This window comes from Rhineura floridana, chromosome 3 (genome assembly GCF_030035675.1).
Source record: "Rhineura floridana isolate rRhiFlo1 chromosome 3, rRhiFlo1.hap2, whole genome shotgun sequence".
Classification (NCBI taxonomy): domain Eukaryota; kingdom Metazoa; phylum Chordata; class Lepidosauria; order Squamata; family Rhineuridae; genus Rhineura; species Rhineura floridana.
The window spans coordinates 150593892-150608643 of record NC_084482.1 but is presented as its reverse complement, the minus strand read 5'-3'; the positions used below and the strand labels follow the sequence as shown (position 1 = coordinate 150608643).

General features: G+C 44.4%; 1 long non-coding RNA gene across 1 annotated transcript in view; it reads right to left on the bottom strand.

Annotated features, from left to right (window-relative positions):
- LOC133382332 (uncharacterized) overlaps positions 1–14752 on the bottom strand; it is a 50040-nt gene continuing 35288 nt past the window's right edge. Inside the window, exons 2-3 of the long non-coding RNA XR_009761907.1 lie at positions 2018–2108; positions 1–73 (exon numbers count right to left, since the gene is read on the bottom strand). This is a non-coding gene — a long non-coding RNA (uncharacterized LOC133382332). The remainder of the gene's footprint in view (positions 74–2017; positions 2109–14752) is intronic.

Here is a 14752-nt window from a genome sequence, read left to right as displayed (position 1 = left end):
TCTCCCTTTTCTCACACATATGGGTGGGGATGCCTCTTCTAAGATGATGCCAGCTATGACATTTGTGCAGCATCTAAAAACAAAGAAAGCTTCTTACTCCAGAACTATTTTTTTTACCCAGATGCAAATATAATTGGTAATTTATTTATTAATACAATTGATGAACTTTTTTTTGTAAATCATGAGCTCATTCTTTTGGTCTTTCTGGATGTCATGTTTTGATGTCCCGGGTTATGGTCTGAAGGCACATAAGGCCAGCTTCCTGCTAAAGCTAAGCAGTGTCAGGTATGGTCTGTGCCTGGATGGGAGACTGCTTGGGAACCATATGTAAGCCGCCTTGGGTTTCTATCATGGAAAGGAAGGTGGGGTATAAATGTAATAAATAAATAATAAATGATGTGGGCAAAATGGGCCTACATTCATTTTTTATTATTATTACTTGAAATTTTTGAAATACTTTTTTCATGTTTCTTTGTGTGTGCGTGCTCTCTCTCTCTCTCTCTCTCTCTCTCTCTCTCTCTCTCACACACACACACACACACACACACATACTTTAATGTTTCAAAGCTTAGAAGTGGCCTCCAGTTCATGGAAGCATTACAATTCTTGAACCTACAGTGCCCTCCCCTGATCAGTTCTAGGGGCATCAAAAGCTTTTCAATTTCCTCTGCCATACCCACTTCTCATCCCTGATGAAATGGGCAATGTTATGACAAAGCTCTGTCCATGACAGGACTTCCCCTCATTCTTGCCAGTTTCATTAGAAACCAGGGAGGGAGGATGGTGAAGAAAATGGTGGGGGGGGGGGAGGCACAGGTAAAGGAGAAAGAGTTCCACACTTTTAGACTTTGACCAACCACACCATGATGGAATTAAGCCCAGTCACAGGGCAGTATGGGCCAGCATTCAGTGTAGGCAAGAGTGCATATTTTCCTACACTACTTGGAGAGTGTTCGTGGTATTATTTTAATGGAGGGAAAACCTGTGAATGGCAGTAATGAACACTGACTGCAGCAGGAAGGTTTCCCAAGTGGATATTTAAAATGCTTGAAAATGGATGTGATAATTGGTCAGTTGCCTGCTTTAGATGGAGTCATACTTCCTCTGAAAGAGCAGGTTTGTAGTCTGGGGGTGCTCCTGGATCCATCTTTGTCACTAGAGGCCCAGGTGACTTCAGTGGCTAGGAATGCCTTTTACCTGCTCTGGCTAGTACGACACCTGTGGTCATTTCTGGACCAGGATAGCCTGACTGCTGTTGTCCATGCACTGGTAACCTCCAGGATGGATTACTGTAATGCATTCTATGTGGGGCTGCCCTTGAGGTTGGTCTGGAGGCGGCAGCTGGTGCAAAGTGCAGCAGCGTGACTGCTCACGGGAACATGTTACCCCACTGCTGAAAGCATTGCACAGACTGTCCATTAGCTACTGAGCTAAGTTCAAGGTGCTGGTTTTGGTGTACGAAGCCCTATGCAGCTTGGGACCAGACTACCTGGGAGATCATCTTACCCCTTATATACCCAGTTACGCTCTGCAGGTGAGGGCCTCCTGCAGATACCATCTTGTCACACAACATAGGCAGTGGACTTTTAGTGTTGTGGGACTTATCTTTTGGAATTCCCTCCCCTCAAATATTAGACAGGCACCATCTCTGTTCTCTTTTTTGTGCCCACAGAAGACCTTCCTCTTTCAACAAGCCTTTTAAGTAGAGACCTTATCCCAGTCTGCATCTGTGCTGGAATTGTTTTTAGATTTTTTTTAAATGATGTTTTATTTTTAAGATGTTTTAAAGATGTTTGTAGTGTTTTTGTTTGCCATCTTGGGCTCCTTCTGGAAGGAAAGGTGGGATATAAATTTAAATAAGGATGACGATGATGTGTGAGTTTGGCCTCAAGGAAAAACTGAGCTTTCAACGTAAGTGAAATGAATGTGACCTCATATCTGTGTATCTATATCAGGGTATCATCATAAAGAAGCCCTCCAGTCCTCCCTCCCCAAGAGGAAACAAATTTTCACTCACAAACATCTTTACGAGAGGAACTTCTGGAATCTGAGGCTGCAGGTAGCTCACAGACAATCACTCTGCTGTCTCCATGGACACAACCATTATCCTGTGAAGCAACACAGACAGCAATATAACCCAGGTAAAGAGATGCTGAATTTCATAGACTGTGATCATCTGTCCCAGTGATCCCAGGCATCCAATTAAGGGGTTTATTCAAGAGAAGTATATATAGTGAGTGTTATGTGCCATAACAGGAAAACAACCATTAAGGAGAGATATAAGGGGGAAAATAGTGATGAGGAAAGAAGGAAAGGATCAAACAAATAAGAGGGGATAAGCATTGAAGGAAATGGGAAGCAGAATTATTTCTCTGCAGAAGCAATTTAATGGTTGAGCCAAGAAGCAAATTAATTTCCCTGTGGAAGTATCAGATGAGGAGGATACTAGAACATTTGAGCTTTGAATGCTGGACAGCCACCAAATAATAACCCCTCCCAGTGCCTAAGGCTGAAAGTTGTAGAAGAGAGATTTTCAGCTCAATCTAAGAAAGGAGGAAGAATGTTTTGGTTATCTTTCCTTGACAATAGTGGTGGGGAGAACCTCTGCAAAGGAAAAGCCATCATTGCTCAGTCTTCTCGGGAACTGCTTCCTCTCAAGCAGCAGACTCTGTTCCCCACAGCCCAACTGGAAAAAGCATCAGGACTTGGCAGTTTTGATACAGAGCAGCTGTCTAGAGCCCAAAGGGATACACATGCAATGCCTCTTACTTAGCCGCAAACTCCAACGGAGCCTCCAGTGCTTCTGTCTCTGGCATTCATGGGCTGAAGCGGCATCCCACTGCCCTGGTAAAAGGTTAGGTGACACATTTTGCTTCAGGAATATCACATCGCATATGGTGGCAGTAGAGCAGTTTACAGAGATATGAAGAGCCAATTCACACAATCATTTTACAGCTTTTTATTTTTATTTTTTTTAAGCTGGATTTACTAAGACTTGACTGATCATTTATGTGGATAACCAATCCTCTCAGGTTGTTTTGACACAAGCTGTTTTCTCCAGAATGGGCATCATTCATTTACTCATGTTCATTTTTATTTTTTACAGAGAATTTACTAGACCCAGGGTAGCAATGTGGTACCCTCCAGATGTTTTAGACTACAACTCCTATCACTCCCAGCCACCATGGCCAGTAACCACCACATTGGCTACCCCGATCTAGACAATGGCGTTGCCAACTAGGGATGGTGTAGTATATTCACAAAATTGGATTTGGTATTGAATTCTGGGATAATCCACAAGCTTGTCTCACTGTTGAAAAGGGTCCCACTCTTTGCGTGCGTTCGTGGCTGTTAGCAACACTATTTTTAAAAAAATTCATGGTGAGAATTACATAATTACAGTATTTATGTAATTATTTTTGTAATCTGCTGCTGTTGTATACATTATATAAATATACAGCCGTATAAGGAATAACTGAGAAAATTATGTAATTTTTCAGAAAAAAATAACAAAAAAAGGGAGAACCGGGAATTGCAAACACAATTTATAGCAAATAAGAACTGGCAGCTCATTTGATGAATTAAAAAACAGAACAGAATCAGATAACAAGCCCCATTCCTATGGCCAACCCACTGCATTCCAATCTCTTCTTTGTTGTCCTCTGTTCTTTCTTCAAGCCTGATTTGTGGTGATTTTGTTCAACTTAAAATGTTCCTGCAGTGCCAGTCTGCTATGCCCACTGTGGACTGGCAAAATATTGTTGAGGTTTCTCCCTACAACTGGCCCTTTCATTAATGGTTTCCTCTTTATCCCTTCCTTTTTAACATGACTTCTGCTTTCAGGTTTCTGCCCCTTTAATTAGTTTGTTCCTGTTTATTCAAATGGCCATGATCATACTTGCACAATTATGTTGTTGTTATTTTAATATAAGCAGCTGATTTGGCTGTGAGGAAATGATTAAAGCTTCCCAACCCTAGTCAGGGAACAGAAACCAACAACTTAAGGCCAGATTAAGAATATAAGAACATAAAAACAGCCTGCTGGATTAGGCCAGTAGCCAATCTAGTCCAGCATTCTGTTCTCACAGTGGCCAACCAGATACCTATGAGAAAGCCATAAGCCACAAGCAGGACCTGAGTAGGAGAGCACTCTTCCCTCCTGCGGTTTCCAGCAACTGGCATTCAGAGGCATGCTGCTTCTGACTGTGGGGTCAAAGCATAGCCATCATGGCTAGTAGCCACTGACAGCCTTATCTTCCCATGTATTTGTCTAATCCTGTTTTAAAGCCATCTAAATTGGTGGCCGCCCATCACTGTCTCCTGTGGGAGCGAATTCCACAGTTTAACTATGCACTGTGTGAAGAAGTACTTTCTTTTGTCTGTCCTGACAAATCTTCCAACATTCAGTTCTCTTGGATGTAAACTTCTAGTGTTATGAGAGAGGGAGAAAAACTTTTCTCTGCACCATAGACATGTGAGTGAACAGGAAGCAATTAATTCAGGGACCCGAAGTAGAGAAGTAAATGCTATTTTAAAAGAAAAGAGCTACTAACTAAAAGATCACTTGCAGGGAGAAGCAAGACTTTGGTGAACATGACTTGTTTCCGCATAAACGTATATTAGGATGTTGCCTGTGGGATTTTTGCCATAGGGAATATAGTGCTATTTTAAGTGGTGTGTGGACCTGCATTTTTAATTCTCCTCCTAGTCAGCTGTGGAAAGCAATCTCTCAGGAGCACTAAAGGATCTTAGGGTGGAAGCAACTTCAGTCAGTTTTTTACTGTAAGATAAGCAGATTTTACTGGTGAACATGTGTCAGTTGGGCAGTGCAATCCAACTCAGGGGAACCCGGCGTAAGTGGTGCTGGAGCAAGAGAAGGCGGCGTAAAGTTCTGCTGTATCCAGTTGCCATTCAAGAGCCTCTGGGTGGGCTGAACACTGGCTCAGCTGGGAGCTGCATGTAGGGACCAGAAAGTAAAAATCTGCTCTCCCAAATATCCCTACCAGGGAGTAAGCCCTTTCTATTGACTTCTATTGTAATTATTTTCTTAGACCAACCTTTCTCCCGGCGTAACCTTTGCCTAATTTGGGACCTGCCGGAGCACTCTATACATGAGCTGGATAAGGACTAAGTCCCCTCACCTCAGCCCCTCCCCTGACACATCTTCGGAATGCTCCTTTTTGGGGACTTACACTGGCTTCACTTACCCCAGTCTCAGCTGAGCTGGCTGAGCCGGGCTGAAGAACTTACACCTGCATAGCTCAGCTGAGACAGGACCCAGCTGGCTCAGCAGGAGATCCACTGCATCCAACGTCCCTCAGCCCAGCATAAATGCGAGTTGGACTGCACCCAAGTCACAATACTGAGTGCAGCCTCAGTTAGTGTGGGTGGTTTGTGTTCTTTGTGAGTCACTCAGATGGCTGGTTCACCATGTGCAAACTCAGTTTAGACTGACTGAAAAAGCTGATTCAAACAGTTATCTCAGGCTGAGAAAAAACCTGCCAAATGATTGTGTGAATTTGTCCTAAGGCCACAGAAGACAATCATTCTAATTTGCAGAGGCAGCAATATTATTTTTAGACCAGGCTGGGAGTGGGAACTTCATATGGAGGAAGGTGTGCCCTGAAATTTGCTTTCCCCCAGATATATATGCACATGTACATGCTGTTTACTAATATTTTTATATGCCTTGCCAGTGATCCACATATGATGCCTTCAGTTCCAAGACAAGAGAAGGGAATATATTTTCATGTGGCTCTTCTCAAGATAAGCAAGGTTAAGGCTTACTTTGCACTCAATAGGCTGAGGAGACTAGACGACTCTGTGCTAAGCCTTTAAATATAAAGAACTCAAAAACAATGAGCCGATCCCTCACGAAGACAGGCAACGTGGCTCAGTGTGGATGCTGTGAGGTTGTGCTCACAGAATGCAAGAAAGGAAGAAGCCCTGAGCAAGGCTCCATAGTGGTGCCACAGGCAGAGCCTCAGCAGTGCTAATTAGCTTAAAGGCAGAGTGAGGCAGGAAAATTAAAGGGAGCTCCACAGACAGACATTGGCGTCCTCTTTGCAGAGGTGGCTCCCCTAATTACATCTCTTCTGAGCACCGGCAGCAGCAACTCACTCTCCTTCTGCCCCTCCGTCTTTTCCCAGCAGGCGTAATGGCAGATGGAGCCCCTCATTCTGGGACCAGCATCCTTGCACTGTCTGTATGAAAGATGCTGGCAAGCCACAGGGCATTAAGCAGGATCCCGAGGCTGAATAATTCAGAGTTACTTCTTCACTCCCATCCCATCCCCAGGGCTTGTAGCAGTTTACAGTGTGAAAAGAACAGATTACAATATGCATTCAAATCAAAGGAAACAAACAAAGACACTGAAATGTAACTTTATAAAAGGTATCACTGTCCACCATAACCCAGTTCAAGGTCTTAAAAAAGAGGTTTTTTAATACTTTTGAAAGCCTTGGGCTTTACTCCCTTTTTCAGTGGAAAAGATTTTCACAGTCATGGCCAGTCAAGAGCATGACTGTGTGTGTGTGTGGGGGGGTGCCTATGCTCCCAGGACTTGGCAAATGGGTACCAACTTTTCAACCGGGTATTTTTGGTTGATCCGGACATTGCAGGGATGGGGAACCCTTTTCAGCCCAAAGGACCACATTCCTTTCTGGGCAACCTTCTAGGGACCACATGCCAGTGGTGGCCATGATCAGAGGCAAAAGTGGGCACAGCTATGAGTGTAGATTTTGCCTTTGTATAGTAGACTAGTTTCTAAATTCACTCACACACAACTCTCTCTTCTCCATCCAGACAAGCAAAAGACATGATCAGTGTTCAAGGATGCATTCTAGGCAGGGAAAAACATTCAACGAGGGTGTGAAGCAGGACCAGTGAAGGGTGTGGTCTGGGGAGAGTCCTAAGGGCCAGATAGAGAGGCTAGCAGGGTCACATTTAGCTCCTGGGCTTGAGGCTCTCCATCTCTGCTGGGATATGGTGATGATACAGGGGTAAGAGGCAGAGACAGTCACAAGAACCAGACCTCTTTCTCTTGATAACACCTTCTTATAAAAAGTTGTGGCTTACCCCCAAATATTACAGACACTGCAGCTCCAAAGTGTGGAAATGTTGGCTATAAAAACATGAGAAGAACCTGTTGGATCAGGCCAATGACTCATCTAGTCCAGCATCCTGTTCTCACAGTGGCCAATCAGTTGCCTACGGGAATCCCACAAGCAAGACCTGTATGCCAGAGCACTCTCCTCTCCTGCAGTTTCCAGCATGGCTAGTAGTCATATGGTCTGGTATTCTTGGATGAAGTGTTGCTCACTGGCACAAAAAAGCTACTTTGGACTGCTACATCTCCCCCTTTTTTCTAGGTCTGCCACTCTTGTTCTGGCAAGCTGTATGGCTGGAAGCAAGTTAACAGGCAAAATGTATCATAAAGCTCTTAAGAGCAAATAAGCCCTGCCTGAAAAAGAAAGTGGAAACCCTGTGCCTACCCCTGGGCCTAGGATCCAAAGCTAGCTAAAAACCATCATTACCCAGACAGGTACTAATAAATAACAAGCTATTTGGAACTCACAACTTGACAATGCTGCAGTTTTCCCACCATCCCTTTCTCCACCAGTACAGAAAACAGTTATTAAAAAATCTCCCTGTGATTTTCTGTATCTTTTTGGAATGAACTGTAAGAATAAACCAGATTTTAGTAAGTGAAAGAAAACAAGGCATAATCTAGTATGCACAGATACACTGTGCAAATTGCACACACTGCTGGGCTGAGCAAGCCTGTCTGCACACAGGCACTTACCTACCAAACTGCAAACATGAATTGCATGTTTCAGGTTGGTGAGCTTTGGAAGGTTTCCAGTGGGGTGCCAACAAGACCCCATTATTGCACCATTGTTATTCAAGTTACCTGCAGTCTGCAGTTCTGGAGAGAAGTGTCAAAGGTATGCTGATGACACAACCACCTAGGTCTGTCTCCCCACCCACAGGGGCAGTACCTTCCTTACCAATGCCTTGCAGAGGTGGCCAACTGGAAGTGGAGAAGCAAACTGAATTGGAATCCAGAGATGAGAGGAATGATGGTGATTAGGAAATTCCACTTAGTGATCTGAATGGAATTGAGCTACTTACCAATCTCCATTTGCAGCCTGGGGTGTTCTCCTAGAATTAACTGTTGGACACATAGGTGGCAGCTGCAGCCAGGAGCATCTTTAACCAAATTCATTTAATCCTCTGGCTGCAGCCCCTTCTTGGGGCATTGGGTTCTGGGAATTGCCACCCATGCTTTGATAACCTCAAGGATTGTCTATGGCAGCCTTCCCCAACCTGGTTTTGAACTACAACTCCAATCATCTCTGACCATTGATGTGCTGGCTGGGGCTGATGGGAGTCCAAAACATCTGGAGGGCACCAGGTAATGGGACTGGACTATGGTAATGTGATTTATATGGGACTTCACTTGATGCTCCATCTGTTACAACTTGCAACAATCTATCATAAACACAGAGCAGCAAGTACACACACACACACATTTGGTGATTACTATACTGGTTAGCTTCAAGGTTCAGATCATGATTCTAGTGTTGAAGAACCATATATCTCTGCATAGCCTGGGTCCTGCACAGAGGCAGTGTCTCCTTCCTGGAAAACAAAACAAAACCTGACTCCATTTCTAATCCTTTAGTTCTAGCAGATGTACTAAATGAATGCGAAGACTGCCTATTCTTGGGGGAGGAAAACAGTGAAGAATCAGAGAAACTTTCCTAACTGCACTGGGTGGCAGATATTTGGCTGAAATGGGAGATAGCTCCCACCCAAGAAAACACATCTGACATCTCGGCACTGTTCACAATTTGCCCTTGGGTCTATTGGCCTACACACAGAACTGGACTAAGAAGTTTTTTTCCCCATGTCAGTCCATAACAATGCTCTTTCAAAACAATAGAAGCTTTTCCTGTACACAGAGGTCATGAGCAGTCATGTCCAATCTTTTCAGAACGTTCTTAATGGAGTAAGCACATATACCAGGCCAAAGTGGGTTAGGCCAAAAACAAATGTGAAGTGATCCAGTTGGGAAGTGCTAAAAAACCTATTCCCCATCAAATTCCTTTGGTTTCAGCTGGGCAGGGGTGGATGGTTGCTCACAGATTCCATGAACTTCTGAGAGTGACTATGCCTTGATGTATATTTCCTTGAAGTTCAGCAACCTGTCTCCATGAATGGTTAACTAGAAGCTCTCAGGAAGTTCTGAGCAAATGAAGATGGCCATCCTCTGCTGCATGTAGTAACCAGAGGTATTATTTTGTAAAAAGGATCTATTGTTCCATCTGTTTCCAATGTTCAGGGACAAGTGATGTGGCTTATGTATCCAAAGTGGCACCATCCACGTACAAGAGAGAGACATCAACAGGTGCAGAGGAACCCCAAGATTTGCAGAAGTACAAAATATCTGCTGAGGAAAAAAAGATCAGAGGGCATGGGAACCCTCCCTCCCCCCCCCAAAAAAAACCAGCTTGATGAGGGCTGAGTGTGCTCAGTGGCCACAGAATGCTGAGTGACAGCTAGAGGAAATAATAGAACACAAATGGAATGTAATGGCTGGAATCCTGATTAGCATCAGCAGCAACATCCACCTTTTCAAAGAGCACAAGGTGGTGTACAGGATTCTGCCCATTGTTTTATCACAACCCTGTGAGATAGTTCGGTTGAGAGATACTGACTCGCCTAAGGTCACCCAGTGAGCATCATGAATGATGACAGACTAGAACCCAGGTTTCCTGCATCCTAGTCTAGCCCTTTCACCAATACCCAGAAGAACTACTACATTTTCCCACCTCTTCTGAATATATATTCAGTCCTCAGTTGAGTAGGAACATAAGCTTTGCATATGCTAGAATGGGGTAGATAACATCAAGGTCAGGTAAATTCTGCTTCTCTTCTCACATAGGCAGATATTTTGAGAATCACACAAATGACTTAAGTCTCACCACATTTTGTAAGATAAGCCTTCATGTACTTATAGTGTGTACAATGGGACTGATATCCAAGAAAGTCATTTCATTTCATTTCAAAGGTCTTTGGCCCCACTGTTTACAATTTCCCCTCCTAAGGTTGGTTCCACTAGGAAGGTCCCAATCGAAGCTCCTGAGTGTAACCAATCCCTGCCAAAAGCAGGGCTTGAAATCACTGCCAATCAGCCCTTCAGTTAGAGAACAGAGTTGGGCTGCCATTATCCTTACCGGTTTGGAGGCCTTCCCTGGCACCTAAGTCTTTCACATCTGATCCATAGCCTGTTCTGCACCAACTTTACTCAGCCCACCCCAGTGTTAGGGCTTATCCATATGGGAGCATTACTTAGTATTAAAAACACTGATTTTACCTCCATTTTTTTTTTTGCACCATCCACAGTAAGGGCTCAATGTGAGCTGCAAACACAGTGTTTTCTATTCACACTGAGGGAAAGGATCAATCATGCAGTTTCCTAATGATAGCGCCCTCTAATTTATCATTTCCACTCCCTCTGGTTACTTGGCAACCGAGCATGCTCAGTTTGTTCTACCAGTTAGTTTCATTTAAAAACAACAACAACCCAGAAGTGCGATTGTTTGGATTTTCACTGGTACAATACAGCTGAAATACAAATCTTTGTTTGAACAATGTTATGCTTTTGCGCACAAGTTGGGGGGGGGAGAAAATAAAGGCACCATTTGCTGCAACATAAAAATGCTAGCAGAACAGGGAGACAGCAGCTGGAAGTTGATCTTCAGCCCTCAGGAAACAAAATGAACGAAGGGAGGAGGAAATGGGCGTGGAGAGGGGAATGATTGACACATTCACCTAAAAGCATCGGAGCACAGCATCTGCAAGCACTAGAGATATGGAGTGAAGACTTTTCCTTCCCTTTTTGTATTATCAGAGGATTGGGTTAGTACAAATTTACAGGGGGAAAACTGTGTGATAGCTTCTGTTTGCCAGTAATGTCATGTGAACCATGCAATTTAAAAGGGGATGTGAGTAGCACCAAACACACACTAAGTCACCATGTAGATGAGCACTAAGTGGCAAATTCCATTTCCTGGCAATGCTGCATGGTCATAGGTGGAGTGAGAAGGAGCCAAGTGCTGATCCATCAGCCACCCAACCTGTGGGGGTTTTTTTTAGAGTCCAAAAAGCCAACACCCAGAGGCACTGGCTGAAGCTGGAGGAAAGTAGGCAGGTGGTGACTCATGCCAGGAAGCAGGAATGTGGCTGGATGTTGCTACTGCGATGCCCTTGTGGGATTCCTGCCATCAGACAAACATTGCTGACACATCTGCTCAGGGAATGTGGATGAGTAAGCTAAAGAGGGCACCAAGCAGACTTTCCCCTAGAGCAGAATAGAGTCCTTAACCCCTGAACAACACCAGCAACCCACAGAGGATCATTCACCTACAGCCACATATTTTACACCAGAGAGTGCAATGGACTACAAAAACAGATATTGAAATCTTATGATGGATGCTCTAGAACAACCGAAGGCTCCTCCAGACAACCTCTTTATTGAGCATTTGTCATATTTGCTTGCATAAAGCTTATGCTGAGGTTAGATTATATCTAGTCTTTATCGAGCATTTGTTCAGATATTTTTGTAGAGAGTTTATACAGCAATGAGCATTCATCCTGATATGGTTGTGTGATAGTACATGTCTTCCTGTTAGTCATTCATTCATCCCAGACTTTTCAGTGCATTTCTTCATAATTTTCCTAACTGCAAAAAAGTCTGAGGGCCCCTCCAGTCATCCTTTTTCCAAAAATGGGTTCATTATTATTTGTGCTCACGACGATATTGGGGCAGTTATATGAGATTCCGCTTTCAATGCTGTTTGCATCTGCAAAAGTGTCATGCAAGACATACTGGTTTGTTTCAAGTCAGTGCATGCCCTGTCACTTCCTGCTGAAATCCTGTAACTTTTTTTTTACCACAAATGTTCCATGTCCAACTTTTTGTCCCACTTTTGTACAGGAGTGTCCCTCCAGACAGCAAAAATGCAATAATATTGAGTATCAGAGAACACCCAATAAAATGGAAAATATATGGATGATCAAGTTTAAACCCACCATTAATGTATTATTATTGTGTCAATGACATGTTGCAGAATACACCCATAGAAAAACACCAGTCTAGAGGGGCCCTGATTATTTTAAAAAGTAGATTTGTTGTGCTAGGGCAACAGAGCACTTTAATCCACTCCGAATCCGCAAACCTAAATTTCCAGTATGAACTTGAATCCCTCCTGCAAAATAGTGAGCGGCTGGAGGCACCCCAAGTCTTCTGAACTTCATTATTGCCCATGGCCTGCTAAGCTTTAAGCACTTCTGTCCTGGCTCCATCGCATTAATTTATTAGCCCCCTTCTACTCCATTTATATTATAGAGCCCAAGGTTTGGTTGGTTGGTTGGTTGGTTGGTTGGTTTATTATTTGATTTATATCCTGCCCTTCCAGTAGGAGGTTCTGACCTTTGTGCCTGCAATATTTAAAACACAGCTGCTACAGGGATTTTTCCTTTCTTCAGGAGGGCTAATGAAAATTCATGAGCACAGGAGTTCCTCAAGCTGGAGTTTGGTAGAGATTTAGGTTGCCTCCATACTTTCAGTATTTTCTGGGAGGGATTAAAGCACATACTGGGAATTTCAGTTTGTGCAGTTAAAGTGGATTAAAGGACTCTGTCAACTTGCCTTCGGAATTACAGTCTAAAAAATGACACGACACAGGAGGAAAAAGGGATAGGAGGGAGAAGGGAAAAAGCAAGCTCAGGCACCAGTCCTTAAAATTTATGGTTCATATAACACATTACATTGTTCTGTCTCTGCAGGTTCTGGCTCTGGTAATCCTTCCCCAGAAAAAAATCCCCACCAGATCGTAGAGCAGAACACATAGAATCTTCCCAGGAAGGCGATTGATGGAATTACCCTCTTCCATCACTTATGTCAGTGGTAAAGGACTGGACATGGAACTGAAACAGCCTTGGTCGCTCTGGTGGATGATATGAGGAGGGCGTTGGATAGGGGAAAACATACTTTCCTCGTCCTCCTGGATCTCTCAGCGGCTTTCGATACCGTTGACCACGGTATCCTGTTAAATCGCTTGGAGGGATTGGGAATGGGAGGCACTGTTTTACGGTGGTTCCGTTCCTATCTCTCCAACAGATATCAAAGAGTAGCGTTGGGGGATAAGGTTTCAGACCCTTGGCCCCTTAATTGTGGTGTGCCACAGGGCTCTATCCTCGCCCCCATGCTATTCAACATTTATATGAAACCGCTGGGAGCTATCATCAGGAGTTTTGGGCTGCAGTGTCACCAGTATGCGGATGGCACGCAGCTCTATCTCTCGTTTAAATCCTCACCAGAGTTGGCTGTGGAAACCTTGTCCAATTGCCTGGAGTCCGTAAGTGGATGGATGGGAGAGAACAGGCTGAGGCTGAACCCCGACAAGACTGAGGTGTTACTGGTGGGGGATAAGGGAAGGTTGGGAAACTTTGACCTGGTGCTTAATGGGGTGAGACTGCCCCTAAAGGACCAGGTCCGCAGCCTGGGGGTCATTTTGGACTCTCAACTGTCCATGGAGCCCCAGGTATCTGCAGTAAGTCGGGCAGCCTGGTACCAACTTCATCTGGTACAGAGGCTGCGACCCTACCTTCCTTTACATCTGCTTCCACGAGTGATACATGCCCTGGTCTCCTCTCGATTAGACTACTGTAATGCGCTCTACGTGGGGTTACCCTTGAAGACGGTCCGGAAATTGCAGCTGGTACAGAATGCGGCGGCACGCTTAATAAAGCAAAGCCGTCGCCGGGATCATATCACCCCAGTGTTGATGGAGCTACACTGGTTGCCAGTTGTATACCGGGCCCAATTCAAGGTGTTGGTATTAACCTTTAAATCCCTAAACGGTTTCGGCCCAGTTTATCTGAAGGAACGCCTCCAGTATCACCAAATATGCCACCAAACAAGATCGGCCTCACAAGACCTTTTCTCGGTCCCACCGGTGAAAACAGCTAGGCTGGTGCGGACCAGAGAGAGGGCCTTCTCGGTCGTGGCCCCCACCCTCTGGAACTTGCTTCCTTTTGACCTTCGACATGCCTCCTCCCTGATGGCTTTTCGTCGAGCCTTAAAGACCTTGTTATTCAGGCAGGCCTATGGGATTTCTGGGGTGGGTTAGGCTATTACTAACAGGTGGTTTACTGTTGTATGAATATGTTTTAAATTGTGTTTTATATTGTGTAAGTCGCCCAGAGTGTCTGTTAAGTCAGACAGATGGGCGACTAACAAATAAAATTTTATTATTATTATTATTATTAAAGACACTAGACTTTGGGCTTGGTAAAGAGGGACCCTTCCTGAGAGGCACTCCCCCTCCCTCAGATCAGATCTGGGAGCAAAGCAATGACAGCATCCAGGCCAGGCGGACAGCAGGACTGCTCTTGCCCAGTGGTTCTTTCCTCAGACAGCTGTCTTGATGGCTTGCCTTGCCTTTTTAAGAACTTGGCCTTAGAGCCATGTCTATAAGGACGCTGGGAAATCCTGCAGGGGAGTGAGATTTTTCTGCTTATGCATTTTAAGGGTTTCCTCCTGTAGATTCCATAGATACACACAAATGGAAGATATTGGCTGCTTATGCATGCAGGCAAGGGGGCTGAGCGGTCATTGACCTGTCCTGACATGGAAACTCTTTATGTCCTCATCATCCTGGGTGAGATGGAGTCTGCCAAT